This window comes from Paralichthys olivaceus, chromosome 1 (genome assembly GCF_024713975.1).
Source record: "Paralichthys olivaceus isolate ysfri-2021 chromosome 1, ASM2471397v2, whole genome shotgun sequence".
Taxonomy (NCBI): domain Eukaryota; kingdom Metazoa; phylum Chordata; class Actinopteri; order Pleuronectiformes; family Paralichthyidae; genus Paralichthys; species Paralichthys olivaceus.
This window is the reverse complement of record NC_091093.1, coordinates 29,722,501-29,738,095: the sequence shown is the minus strand read 5'-3', so window position 1 is coordinate 29,738,095 and position 15,595 is coordinate 29,722,501. Positions and strand designations below refer to the sequence as shown.

At 46.9% G+C, this 15,595-nt stretch overlaps 1 protein-coding gene across 6 annotated transcripts in view; it reads right to left on the bottom strand.

The window, feature by feature from the left end:
- The window catches only part of large2 (LARGE xylosyl- and glucuronyltransferase 2), a 32,426-nt gene that overhangs the window by 15,666 nt on the left and 1,165 nt on the right, over positions 1-15,595 (bottom strand). For 2 of the 6 annotated variants that reach the window (XM_069530450.1, XM_069530409.1), the window contains exon 2: positions 6,954-7,014. The exons of 1 other annotated variant lie outside the window; for it this stretch is intronic. The gene's annotated coding sequence lies outside the window, so the exon portion shown is untranslated. Of the gene's footprint in view, positions 1-2,696; positions 4,180-6,953; positions 7,015-15,369 lie in introns of those variants that run through there. 3 more of the 6 variants (XM_069530415.1, XM_069530434.1, XM_069530423.1) reach the window with 3 other exon arrangements.

Sequence of the window (15,595 nt, the reverse complement as noted above, 5' to 3'; positions counted from 1 at the left end):
CTTTCAACCCCTGAAGAGCGAAGGCGCCAACAGATGAACCCTTCCCAGGATTCATTGCTCTTCAGGGACTAACCGTTGTTCAAACAGGTCTCGGCAGGTGACGAGAAGTCCACAGTCACGACGGCACCGCCTGCAAATGACATAATCCCCACAAGATGGCAGCGTTTGTTTAAGTCCGAGATTTTAACCTTATTTCTGGAGGAAGTGGAGACTCGTCGTCCATCTTTATTTAATTATTTTCACATGGGTTTTATCGTCTGGGCCTTAGTGACCTTATCTTGCTGTGTCACTGACGCAGCGAAGTGGTTTTATCTCAGTGCATTAACTCCTGATACTAAAAAAATAAAAATAAACCGATCGTTTCCTGGGTCGTGTCTCGGGCGTGTCTGCACTCAGGGAACCACGCGGTATGATAATGAGATTAAGAGTCGAAAGCAGCTCTTCGGTTCGACGGTCGCGTCCCCGCTAGAACTCGAGGGCTTTTTAGCACCGAGCTAATCACAGAGGGAGCGTCCTGATGAGGAGAATAATCAGCAGACGCTTCCTGCATCAGAGGACGAGATAAGAGAGGAGATGAGTAATCTACTGCACTCACTCCATCTGCTGACCTGACACACACACACACACACACACACGCTCGCTCGCTCAGTGATTTCCGCAGGTATGTTTGTCATGGAGGACGTAGATTTGTTGTAACCTTCAAACATGTTCAGCGTCACACACTGTGTTTACGATGCAGTGATCTGATTACCGTGCAGTAATCTGATCCTCCCTGTCTGTCGTTCAGCTCCGGCTGCGTCCAGTTTCTGTCTGTATGTTTTTTAAAGTTGTTTGTTCCACGCCTGTTAACAATGTCGAAGTATTTCCTCGGCTGCATGACTCCCGGGTCGACGCGCTCGTCTTTACACCTCGGTGTTTTCATGACGCAGCGATGTGTTCGTTCAGAACTTCACGTAACGGCTCGTTCTCCTTTTTTAGGTTCGGACCTTCAGAGTTCAGTAAAGCGTCAGGTGTCAAAGCTTCCTCGGACGAACGTTTTCCCCGACTGGTGTGGACGAGGAGTGCTGCGATGTTACCACAGCAACCACATGAAGCACTTCATTCATCTCCTCCGTTCAAACGGAGAGATTACCCACCCCCAACTGACGACACGTCAGACGCCGTCTACAAACCAATCAGAGTCAAGTATAGGTAGACGACGCCCACGTAGGTGATGACGACGGGACGGACGTTGAGTCCCTGAATCACGATGTGAAACCAAAAGTAACGGATCAAATAAAAGTTTGAAGTCGTTCAGCGTCGCTAACTTCCTCTCTGACGTGAGCGGCTCTGACGGAGCTCCTGTGATAAATATCTACGGGACGTTCCCCTGCTCGGATTTTAATTCGGTTCCTTTGGGTCACGGAGTCGTGCTCGACTTAATCTGCTCCGGTGTCGGCGGCTCCGTGAGGTCGAGTGTATTTCTGTGTGATTTATGGGAGTGAGGTGGATTAGTGGCTCTGTGACCGAGGACGACCTTTTCATTTCATTTCCCTGCAGCTCGGCCGACTCCGACAGGAATCCACAATGATACGCTGCTCTCTCTCTCTCTCTCCCTGTCTGTTGCTGTGTCTCTCGCTCACAGATCTCTTCCTCCTTTTACAACACAACTCTTCCTAAAGTTAGCTGTGTGTGTGTGTGTGTGTGTGTGTGTGTGTGTGTGTGTGTGTGTGTGACTGATGCTGACATGTGTCTGCAGCGTCACCTCCCTTTTATCTAAAGAGGATCATTGATGGACGACATTAATCTTCCTGGTTCTTTGTGGAATATAAAATTTAAGAGGCTTATGAAAAACCAGAGTGAACACGATGCTGATTGTTTTCATCTTTCTCCTCTGAATCGTTTGCAGTTTTTAAAAGCACCTTATTTTTCTCCTGACCTGGACTTTGGGAGGATGTGATGTGACTGGTTTCATTAGTTTCAGCTGTTTTTTGCTTCCACGTGAAAAGAACAACATGTGTTTACATTTGTCTTCTCAGAAAAACTATAAATAAAGACGGACGACGCGTCTCCACCTCCTTCAAAAAGGAAGCAAAAAAATCTGGTGCCCCCTGGTGGTGAGGACGTCATTTAGAAGGGGAACCGTGGTAAGTCAAAGTGTCTCGGTTGCCCCCTGGTGGCTGGCAGCAGAATAAGTCATAATCCTGCCTCCTCCATGTTAGCAGACGGGACATTATAAATGTTTCTGATGAGTTTGGTTTGAATTAATTTATTTGATGACATGAAGAAAAGGTTGAGACGTGATGAGACTGACTCCTGATATTTCGCTTCGCTTCTTTGAGGAGATGTTTTGAGTCTCAGAGACGGAAAAGTTTGATTTGAACTGAATCTCAGTGGACTGAAACCACAGGACGGGAAGTTTAACATCGCGTCTGATTGTTCGACATCGCGTCGTGTCTCCGTCGGCACGATGAAGGAAGCAGGTGTAAAGACGCCCGTGATAAATAAACAAAAGTCTGCAGACGCACGAGGGACGAAACGAGGGATCTGATGAATCAACAGACGAGAGGAGAAGCTGAAAGTGGAGCAGAGGTGGATTTAATCTGCAACATCACAACAGAGGACGACTCAGGACGTGCACACACACACACACACACACACACACACACACACACACACACACAGTAACACAATCACGCCCGCAGAGACAAACTCACTCATGTAGTAAAGTGGCTCAGGAGGAAGTGGGAGTGACCTTTGTCCTATCGTCCCACCTGGATATTTTCTTTCCTGAACATGTGGTAACAAGTCCAAGTTCAGCTGCACACAGAAAACACTCTTCCTCCTCCTCTTCCTCCTCCTCCTCCTCCTCCTCCTCATTCAGAGCTCTTTCCCTCCCAACATCAACACCTTTTCTCCCTCTAGAAACTTCTGTCCTGATTCTTCGACCTCTGTTGCTCCTCCTCCTCCTCCTCCTCTTCCTCCTCCCTGTGCACAAACACTCCATAAATCTCCTCCACCTCCGAGGGAACGGCTCTGATTTCATCCCCCTCTCCTCTTCCCCCCCCCCCGGGGGACAGGCGGGAGGAGAGAGCAGAAAGAAGAGGGAGAAAGAAGCGGTGTCACCTTACATATTGTCAGGAATAAAAGAGAGGAGCTTTGTTGGGTTTTTTTTTTTTAAAGCTGTGGAATTCAAGTGGAGAAAGAGGAGGAGGGTGAGAGATGAAGAAGATTAAATTCTGCACAGACGTGTTTCCTCCGATCCTGACGAACACGTGACGCCACTGATTCAAGTTTCATTAAATCTAAAAGTTTCATTAAATCTGTTCAGTCCAGAATTTGAAGCTGCAGAGAAACGTGAACCAAAGTCGGCTCATTTTCCTGAAACGTTCTTTATGTGCAAACTAAAGTGTTTTTTGTTTTGGATGTTTTCAGGGACTTTTCCAGCCGGTTTCTCGGAAAACATCAGATTTTCTTTGTTTTCCCCAAAACAAAAACTCTGCAGCTTCTCCCCGTCTGTGTCTGTTCGAGGCTCATGAACATTTTCTCCTGAGACTCGTCTCATTTCTCTTCCTGTTCTTAGTTCGATGCTTAACAAGCAGATTATGACGTTCATGCGTTTAATTTACGACCTGAGCATGAATCTGAAGTTGAACTTGAAGATTTCCAGCTCAGACGTGTCCCACCTGGACATCCTGTGAACTCATGTCGGAGCCTGGAGGCTGGAAGTTGCACATATAACAGATGCATTGTGGGGGAGCGAACAGCACAGTGATTGCACAGTGTTTGAACCAGTCGCTGCACGTCTGAGCTGATGAAGCTCTGCTGATGGATGCTTCGTTAAAGATCAGTGGAGTGGGTCCACAGGGACTCTGGGAGCTGCTGCGTCTCCGCTGCTCTTATCTCCCCTCCCCGGAAACGAGTCGTGCTCTACCTGAAGCCGCAGCCTCGGGGGAAACTCGACACTAAACACGGGCGACGCCAAGAACGTCTGTAATCAGCTGCTGTAAAGTAGTTCAGAGAGGTTACTCCAGGACACACAGATATCTCAACGTCTCATCCTCGTTTCTGCAGATTTCATGTTAAAACGACGTTATCAGGAGGTTTATGTGACGAGGCTGAAGACGCAGGCCTTGACTTTCTGATGTAAAAATCATCAATGTTCCAAATATGATGGTTTATATTTTTTTAGATCTGGAAGAAAGAGACGTAGACGTTGTTGCTCTGCAGAGATTCTTCCTCCTCCTCCTCCTCTTCCTCTGAGATAAAACCAGACTGTAACCATCAGAGGTCGACATCACTTCCTGATCTTTTATTTATCGCCCCTCTCTGCTCGCCGCTCTGCGACAAGAGATCAGGTGACGCCTCCAGACGACTTCACAGCTTGACATCGACACTTCGCTCCTTGTTATGGGGTCAAAGGTCACGTTTACTGGTTGACACTGCAGGAGGGCGACACATAAACACCACGAGAGCGGAGGAAGGTGAAAAGACAAAAGCTCCCGGACGGTCTGCTGTCCCCCTCGCACCTGCTGCACCCCCCCCCCCTCCTGAAAGTGAAGTGTCCGCAGCTCGACTGTTGAAGTGCGAACCACAATATCCACATGTTATCGTTATTCCAGCGTGAGAACATCTGAATGAGACGTTTTTAAACAGAAACACCGAGCTGCGATTTACAGAGTGTATTTGAACGTCACATGTCTCAGACGTCTCCTCCTGAGACAAAGTGACCGTGAGACGTTTGCTGCCTGTAAATGATCAACGAGGTCAAACCCGCTGAGCTGGCGTTCATGGACACACCCTGATACACACTAAGGTGCATACTATCGCGTTCTGTGTCATGATACAGAAAATAAATGTAAAGTTAGCGTCTGTGTCGGTGACGACCCTGTTACTGAACTTATCTTGTTTGTAATTAAAATAAAATGAAAAAACCTTAAAAACTTCATCCAGTAAAAGTCTCATCTTTAAGACGAAGACACACGCGTGGACGGAGCGCCTCATTCGGAACACGCCCACGCGGTCATACGTGTTGTGCTGCACACGGACTCATCGTGTAATTCACTTTAGAATCTGGATTTTTTTTATTTGTTCCATAGAAACAACTTTTATCAGCTTGAACACTTGAACCTGACGTGACGTCTTCACATTCATATTCCAGATGTGACCAGAGGTTGGACACAGGTGTGATGAACACACAGTGTCCACACTCACACACTCACACACTGTATGAGCTGGATCATACTCCCCCTCTCTCTCTCTCTCTGTGTGTAAACATGTGCTCGCTCTCCCTCCGAGCTTCCTCCCACACGACTGTATAAATAATACGACAATCGACAGATACACTCGCACACAAGAGCTCTTCATGTTTCTGTGCTCTGACTGCCCCCACACACACACACACACACACACACACACACACACACACACACACACACACACACACACACACACACACACACACACACAGCTCGAGGACAGTGTATTAAGAGTAAACAGCTGTTGTTTATTTATCTGCATGAATAAAGGTCGATTGCTTCGAATATTTCAAACTGTTCATATCTGTAAAACTCTGTGAGCGTCGCCACACAACAATTGTTCTTAAAAAACAAACTTATTTTCAAATCGAGTAAAATTTGCTTTATTGCGACTATTTAGATTTTCTCTGTGTGTGTGTGTGTGTGTGTGTGTGTGTGTGTGTGTGTGTGTCACACATCAATTATTAAAAGCTTTTCACTGTAAGAATCACACGTTGTCACAACCGATATAGAAGATGCTTCACGGAGGGCGTCATCGCTCTCACCCTCTGAGAGTGCGTGATAGCAAAGCACTATGGGAGGTCGGTGCAGAGCATGTAAATCATTCAAACTTGTAGATACACACACTCACACACACACACTTAAACACACTTAAACACACACACACACGTGAAAATTCAGTGTCATTTAATGGTGAAAACACTGAGTATAAAATCCTCAGTGCAGATAAACCAGGCAGGATGAACACAAAGTTTGCTCACTTCACTCAGCATCGTAGACAGTTTATAAAAAAAACTCTGACGAACCATAAGAAGTGACAGAACGTTGTAGAAGAGTGAACTGATAAACGACTGACGCGAGTTCCACCTCTTCACCTTCGACCTCTCAGGTCAGAGAACCGTCGCTGTGCCGGGAACACGAGCTCATTAAACACAAAGCCTCCAGACGACCTCATCAGCTCATCACATGACCGCTGAGCGCTGCTCTCCGTCCAATCAGCGGAGGGCGTGGCACAATGGAGGGGTCAGAGGCCAGGGGATTAGGTGCGGGAGAGCGAGGCATTGTGGGTGAGCGCCCTGTGGCCGCGACAGGTCACCTGCATGTGTGTGCGCTTTTTAAAAGCTCATTAAAAATCGTACAGGTCATTCGAAGCCGCAAGCAGATCACATCAATCAGAGGTGTCTCTCTCACACACACACACACACACACACACACACACACACACACACACACACACACACACACACACACACACACACACACACAAGCTGTTTTCAGATATATTATTTTTCAGATATATTATTTTTCTTGTGACTCGTTCTTCTTATTTTCCAGCTTCAGATTAAAGAGGGTGAGAAAAGAGCAGAGAAGAAAAACGACCTTAAACAACCACAGTCGACCTCTGTCATGTTTTTCAGGAGTTCCACACTGACGCTCACATCAACATGAACTCAGAGGAACCGACAACAAAGGGACAGAATAACGCTTTAGAGAGTCGGACGCCTCCGCACATCAGCCACGTCTCTCTGATTCCTTCATGTCTCCGAGACTCAGACAGACACTGAAACCTGTTATTGTCTCCACACGACGGATTTTACACTTCACATGCATCGACACACACACACACACACACACACACACACACACAGACACACAGACACACACAAACACCGCCACCGAGCAGGAGAGAAATAAGAAATAACACTCGCTCCTCACCAGATTCACAGATGGAAACTCCAAGTGTGGGAGAAAGTGGAGGTCTGACAGGAAACCCCGTCTGAAAAAGATAATATACACGAATCAACATGTGAGACGACAAATGAAACGAATCGGCAGGAAAAACGTTTGAGACTTTGAATAGAAATCAATGATGGAAACTTCCAGTTTGAACTGAAATCCTCTGCTCGTCTGCGTCGTTACTACGTTTTTCTCCACAACGTGATGACGTCATCACGGGCGCACAACGTGAAGCGGTACAAGAATAAAAAAGAAATGTTTTTATAATATATAAAGGGGGCGCCAGTTTTCAGATGGTAAAAAAAAACTAACTGCAGATAAAACCACACGACTCAACGTCTTCGTCACAAAAAATTTACTTTAACGAAAAATCCAGATCCGAGAATCAGCTCCGAACAGTTTCATCTGCTTGAGTCTGTAAAGTTTGGTTTGTCGTACCTGTAGCTTAGCTTAGCATAAAGCATATTAACAGGCATTATCAAACTGCTGCCTGTGTGTGTGTGTGTGTCTGTGGTGGGGGGTCCTGGTCTGTTGTTGGTCAGTTAACTGCTCAGTGACGACTTGATGTGAGAAACAACAGAGGCCATTAAAGCTGGTGGAGGGGGTGGGGGGGGGGGGGGGTGGGGGGGTCCCTGCCCGAGGTGATCATGACAAACACTAACTACAGAAAATGTCCGCACTCTTTTCTGGACAGCGTTCCATCTCATCAACCACAGAGAGCGTCTTCACAGTCAGACAACGCTCTCTCTCTCCTCTCAACACGTGCTGCCGCCCTGGAGGAAATAAATCATCTGCATCCGTCGCTTCTCAGTGGAGTGGCGTCAGACTCTGACCTGGACGAACGGCCGAGCGGTGAGACGCTGCTGGAGTATTCTCGGCACGTCGCGGGCGCAGCCGCGGGCGCCGAGCGCAGCTACCGGGATGAGTTTGGATTTTGAACAGCTGAATTCTCAAGAGCGGCTGAAAGAGTCGAAGACGCTGCTGCTGGTGCGAAGTGAGGAGGAGGAGCTGAGATAAGAAAGATTTCCAGATGAGTTCAGGGACTTTGGGAGGGAGTCGAGCTTCGGTTGGAGATGTGGGGGTGGGGGTGGGGGTGGGGGGGTGGGGGGGGTTAAAAGCTTTAACTTCACTTCTTCTTCTGTTGTTTGACGTAGACGACTTCAATATGAAGCCATGTTCGAGATTTTTACACAAATGTTTAAACACTAAAATAAATATGAGTAAAATCTGAATGAAAACAGAAAAACACCAGGAGCTGGTTCAGCTGAGAAAACACGAAATCTGAATGAACACAAACACACTAACACACACACACACACACACACACACACACTCTGATATCTGAATGCACGATTAACCCATCGACTCGCACTCCGCTGCTGCTTCAGTAACCGGTGGAGCTGCAGAGCGTTTTGGAGCGAGTGGTTGAGAATAATGAGGTTATCACAGCGTCGCTCCACGCCTCATTACACCCCCCCCCCCCCCCCCCCCGCTCCCAGATATCCCAGCAGCACCTCCACCACTGCAGCACACACCACCACCACCACCACCACACAGCCAGCGTGGCCCCCAGCAGCACCCACCACCCACTGCTGCACGAGGCAGAGAGAGAGAGATGTTGCTCAGGTTAATTCGACGTTTACACACACGTCCCGCTCGGTTTAGACTAAATCTCATCCAGGATGAAATGTTTCAATTTCCACAACACACTCATCGATTCCTCCGCTTGTTTCCGTTTGTTTTCCTCAATGAGAAACAGGTTTTTTTTAAAGCTGAGACTCAGATTTGCTGTAAATCATTGATCTCGTAGATATTCAACACGTCGACGGTAAAAACAAGTGAAGCAGCGTAAACAGGGTTCATGTCAAAGTCCATTCAAGTGTGTGTGTGTGTGTGTGAGAGGTGGGCGTGAATGTTGCATCATTGCCCCCCCCCCTCACACACACACACACACCCCTCCCCCAGTCTAACATCCGATAGGTGTGAAGGAGTTGGGGGTGGGGGTAGGGGGGGGGGTTGACACTATCTGTCCAGTCGATCCTACGTTTTCTACACATACATCAAAAAGAAAAACATTTTATTTTTGCCACGTTCCATTAAACCAGAGCTCGGAATTTCACCCCCCCCCCCCCCACACAAGTCAAAACATGTGTCGTACACGTGACGCTGTGCAATGACTCTCTGTGGACTAACTAAGGTCTTGGTGGGCGAGAGACGTGATGTGTTATCATGAACTGAACACACTCGTAAATATCCGTCCTCTAAATGTGTCTGATTTCTTTCATGACGATTTATTATCTGAGAAATCTGTGAACATTTAAAAATAAGTTTCTATTTCACAATATTAAAAAAGAAAATCCTGGATGGGTTTAATGAAGTTAACGAGTTCTTCTCTTCACCAAGTTCACAGGAAATCTGTTCAAACTGCTGACAAACAAACACACAAACAAACAAACAAACAAACAAACAAACAAACACACAAACAAACACACAAACATTCAGGCTGAGGAAAAATAAACTGAACATTAAAACCCAGATCACCTGAGCGACTTTAACCAGGTTCTACTGATGAACTACAACATGTTGTCAGTGCAGAAAACCTCCGGCTGCGTTGTGTTAAACACAAACTGTGGATCGAGTACGGACCCACTTCTCTGGACTTTATCCGCGGGTCATGTCCGAAAACAGTTTTCAGATTCATGTCCGTGTTTCGGGCTGTGAAACCCGCTGCAGGGAGACGATCCATCACAGTCAATATTCTGGTGCCTTTAATTAGATTTGTCACATTCTGATAACGAGGCGCTGCAGTCGTGAGACACTCAGACGACTCAGATGCGGAAAAGCTTTTATTCCACAGATCAGATCGTGATGCGATGATGCTGCGTTGGTGTGAAGGAAGTCATTTGTGGCATTTTAACAAAACATAACCCAAAAAAATCAGGTAGAGAGCGCGGGCGTCTCCATCATCCTTTACAATTTCCGTTAAAACACAACCTCAGGGTTTTCAAAACTCCGGACTCGTGGAGACGTCAGGCGTGGTCAGACGTCCATATTTAGATTTTTCGATTTCATGGTCGTACGTATGTAAACGAATGTAAAATCCTTCGCTTCATGAAGAGACAGAGGACGTCCCGTGATGAGGCCTCGTTATTTTGGGGTCGGGGCTGAAAAGTTTGGGATCAGCCGACCAGGAGTCCAAACTCTTCACCTCAGAACTTAAAACTCCAGATGCTGATCACGAAGCAGCTGCTCGACACGCAGGAAACACACAACGCGTCACAGCTTCACCCTCACGACTCCTCGAGTGAGGAAACCAAGCAAACGAGCGCCGCGATCGTCTCCAGCTGATCCGTCATCAGCTGTCAGGCTGGACGTTCACGAGAGGAGCTGTCAGTCAGATGCATTGTGGGAGCAAAGTTCGGCTCCAGTCGGACTGACGGGAGCCGACAGGACGGATGACGAGTTGTCTCCCGGGTTTCAGAGGAGAACTCACAGCAGCTCTGAAGCACGACACAGAGCGATTTAAACTTTAACCCTCAACAGGAAGTATTACTATCATGAACTATTCACATATAAATGTTATAAACCATCATTAATATAGATGAAGAGTTCAGTTTATTAGAAACACCTGGATGAATCTCACTCCTGCAGATGTTGAACCTGTTGTTTCACGTCTCATGTGACTCTGAGAATTTCATCTGAAACCAAAACAAACTGGGACCGCAGTGACATCATCAGTGACATCATCACTGACCTCCACGCGTCACTGACACCGAATCCACGTCACAAACACGGAGAAACAAAAACAGGAAGACAAACCCGTTGACTGACGATGGTCAATGACTCAATCTATTTCACAAACTCTGCACCGGCTTCTCAACAGCCCAGAAAAGTTCAAACCAACTACAGTGATGTCATCACCTCTGTCGCAGCGTCATCGATGAAACGAGAAGATTGACAGGAAGTTGCAGCTGAACCGCGGCTCGGTGTCCGCGTCTTACCTGGAGCGAAGCGTCGGCACAGAAACGTCAGAGCGACGTCATGAACTCGAGGCGAATCTGCAGTGAAGTAAAATCCTCCTGAGAGCGACGGCCTCACGTCAGCAGCCGATCTGAATATGAAGAGGCCGACGACGGAGACAGAAGAGAGACGGAGCCGACACCCCACCCCCAGCACCTCCCCTCCCTCATCCTCCATTCATACGGCCCTGCAGGAGTCCGCTCCTCACCCTCCCCACAGGGCTGACCCCCCCCCCAAACTGGAGCCTTCTTAATGTGGGAGCATGTGGAGAAGCAGCGGGTCGGACACAGGCCATTAGAGATGAACCCCCCCTCCTCAACCACTCAGCACTGGATTATACAGCCCCCCCCCCCATTAAAACAATGACATTAATATAAAAGACTCGTCCTGCGGAGACACGGAGCGTAAATCAACAAGAGAACACGTCTTCCATCAGGAGCCTCCGTGTTTTCATTCAAATACAAACATTCCATTGTTTACATGTGAAATCCGAAAATCTGAATATTTGACTCCTTAATATTTTTACTGGCATCAGCCGCTAAAAAAGCCACATCAGTCAGGTTCTAGTTTCCATCCATCCAGAGTTGCTGCTGCTGGATTCACAGAGCTGCAGTTATACTTCACTAAAGCTGCTTTCAGACACGAACTCAGGAGGATCTCCGGATATTCACCGGAGGGGCTGTACGCAAGAACACAAGTGAGAGGCTCAGGACTTCCTCTGGAGTTTCTCCGGCCGTTCCCCCAGTAAAAAGTTAAATAATGCCTGAATGAGCCGACGTGAGCGGCAGGAGATACACCGCAGGATCGACTGCGAGCGGGCGTGTTGATGACGTAAACAAATATAACACAAATATCTCAGGGTAGAAAAAAGGAGCCACATACGTTGAAGACACAGATGAAGATGAAACTTTTGGTGAGAAGCGCCGAGTTTCAAGTCAAACTTCAGAGAAAGTCGGGATCCAATAGTGCGAACATCCTCCGGAGTTCCAGAGCGAGACAGCGGCTTGAAAGAAAACTAAAGTAAAACAGAGAAGCAAGAAGAACTTCGACCCACCGTTAAAATGTAATGCAGATCATTCAGAGAAACAACATCAGTCTAAAAACACGACCAGTCAACTCTTTTAATTACTGAAGACATTATTTAAAATCCACTTTAAACTTTCAGTCACTGCTGCAACAGACCAAAGAAGTTCCTGATTTTCAGGTTTTATTTTTGCAGGAAAAACAATATTTGCTTCATTTATATGTTGGTGATAAAACTCGGGAGAACTCAGACGAACGAAGGAGAAGTCTCAGTCTCTGCGACATCTTAAACATCACAACACTTTCGACTCAAGCTCACGACTCAATAAATGACAATAAAGCTCCTGCGACAAATCAAAACCGAACCTGAACTGAGCTGTAAAAGCTGCGGTAAAGCGAGTTTGACACCGGTTTACTGCATCACAGGCCATTTTCAGGCGTCACCCGCGGAGAAGTCCGGAGAACTGACCACAGAGTCCGCCCAGAGTTTGACTTTCACACATGCACACGTCTGTACATGTATTTTATATCAAGCCAGACTAAAGAGAAGTTGCGTTTTCCCTTCTGGAGGGAGGCATCAATGACATGGTGTTTATTTTTCACCTCATCACACCAGAAGCAGGACGGGAACTCCCACACCAAACACTGAACATCTGATCTCAAGCATTCCTGCAGAGACCTTCAGACCTCAGCTCAACCACCGGTGACACAACGAGGAGTAACACACACAATACAAATTATTAATATATATTAATATATAAAAATATTTAAATAAGCAAAGGTGACAATTCTGAAAGGATTTAAATTAGTTTATCTTGTCACTTTGTATGATTTAGATTTTATTACTTGAATCGTGTTTTTATTGTAAAGCACTTTGTTATTATTACAAACACGAACGAGGATGAAGAAGCAGATTCATCAGCTTCCTGTTGTTCACTTTGTGATGACTCCACATTCTCTACATGATCAACCAGCATCTCACACACACACACACACACACACACGTTGGTAAAGTTGTTAAATCTGGGAGCTGAGCAGTCGTGATTCAAAGAAACGAGATGGAGCTGAGGCGTGAATCGTGGTCCGCTCCACCTACACCCTCAATTTTATTCTTAAAGCTTCCGATTGCACGACAGCAGCAGCAGCAGCGGAGGGAGGTGGAGCTGATACAGCAGCAGCAGGGACGTCTTCAGGCGACACCGTACAGGACGTCAACCTTCAGGCCACAGTCTCAATTAAAGAGGGAGTGTGGTTAAATCTGGTTAATGTCTCCCTCTGCCTGGTCTAATGCTGGATTTACTTCCCAGCGAGGCCACGGGCAGTAAATACATCCGTAATTACCCACACTGCCATCAGGTGGGGTTAATGGGGAAACCATTAGCAGAGAGAGGACAGAGGGAGGGAGACGATGGAGGGAGAGGAGGAGGAGAATTAAGCAGTGAGTAGAGTCAGCAGTGATTAGTGGTTAATTCAAGTTATTATGAATCTGTCTGACACAGTTAACGTTCACAGACAGTTCAGGAATTAAAAGGTTCGTTTGGTTTTAAATGGTTATTTCCATCCGTCCATCGTCTTCTGCTTATCCAGACTCAGGTTGTGTGGGTGACCCGCCAAGTGGGGTGTCCCAGACGTCCCTCTCCCTAGCAACACTCTCCAGCTCCCCCTGGTTGATCCTGAGTCATTCCCAGGCCTGGTGGGATATTTAGTCCCTCCGGTGAGTTCTAGGTCCACCCCAGGGTCTCCTCCTGGTTGAGCGTCCACGGCAAATCTCAAAAAAGCTGGCGCCCAGGAGGCAGCGGGACCAGATACCTCAACCACGTCAACTTTCTCTTTCACATAGAGAAGCAGCAGCAGGCAAAATATTCAAAGAACTTGTTCCCGTTGAGGCACCGGCTCCAAACCTGGAAGTGCCCTGAAGGAAAAGGCCCCAAATTCCTCTGACTTCTCTATATTTTTTTAGGAAGAGATGAAAAGTTCACGTTTGTGTGTTTCAAATCATCAAATGTTCCGGCTGAATAATTCTGAATATCTGAAATATTCACAAACTGAGGAGCAGCTGCTGTTTTTCTTTCCCTTTTAACTTTTATTCATTCTTTTTTTTTTTTTTTTCTTCCTCTTTCTTTACGACTAATTACAGTCCGCCACCTGTCGCCATGGCAACAGGTCACACAGCATCACAATGATCAGTGATTGTGGAGAATAATCACACGTACACAAACAGCTGTGTCATTAATCTGTTACACTACACACACACACACACACACACACACACACACACACACACACACACACTTTCTGATGTGAGAGGTTCCTCAGACCAGAACAGTCGATCTGGGTCTGGATCAAACTGAACCACGGTTCTGTTGGTTTGCAGAATGAAAGCACTTTGTTGGACGGTTTGGACTTTGTGACCAATCACAGGAAGTAGAGACACATTAAACCATAGAAGAAGAAACAGAAGAGGAAGCAGCTGCAGTCCGCACGTCGGACGATATCATTTTTAAATGACTTTCAAACTTCCTCCAGTGACATTTGATTTTACGGCCTGATTCTTCCTCAGCATGACCAGTAAACCCCCCCGACATACGTCACTGCTTCTCCTCCGTCAACCTCAACCTCAGCATCAAGCGCTCGAAGTGTGAAACGACTCGTCAGGAGTTCCAGTCATCAATAAAACATTCAGGTCAGAGGTCACCTTCTGATTTTAAACATTTTCCAGTTACGATCATTCTCACGTTCTGAAGCTCACTCATGTTCAACGTTAACATACATTTGTACGTATTTGTGCTGAAAGCTGACGAATACAATGGAAACAGACGAAATGGATCAGAACCACCAGAAACACGAGACGTCAGCGCAGCCAACAGTTGAGACAACCAGGACACGAGAGAGGAATTTCATGGATGGTGGAACTTTTTGAGGCGACTTTGTGAGTTGGTAAAAAAAAACCAACGGGATCGATCGGATGTTACTTCACCTGAGAGAAGAAGAACATTCTCACAGCCGCTTATCAGAAACTCTCGACTCTGTGCTGCCCTCTAGTGGACATGTTGCTTAACAACAGTGCCAACGTAAAGGAAGTAAGTGGAAGAATGTTGGCGCTGACGGTTACGGACAGAATAAATAAACATTAACACAGAAACGATGTCATAATGAGTTAACTGTGAATGGTGATAAAAGGGTTCGGTCCGGGTTCATCCCTCGCCTCCAGGGAAACGATCCAACTTCAGAGACGAGGCGTCTGCTCCCGAGCGGCGAAAACACGCAGACTTAACAACGCACTACTTGTGTAAAGGTACAACAGTCGATCGTCTCCGACCTCCACGCTCTTTGCTGTGAAGCTACAACTCACTTCAGCGTTGCTTCAGATGAGGCGGGGCTCTGGTGCCGGGGGTTGTGATTGGACACAGGCCTGATGCTGCGGCAGCGCGTGGTTCGGCATGGGGGACATGTATTCTCCTTAAAACACAGTCATGAGCATCCAGCCAGTCAAGTCCTCACGTCCACACCCGAAGACACACGTCACATGACCATTCAGCTACGCTGGTCATGTGGTGTAAACAGGAAGTAGATTGTCT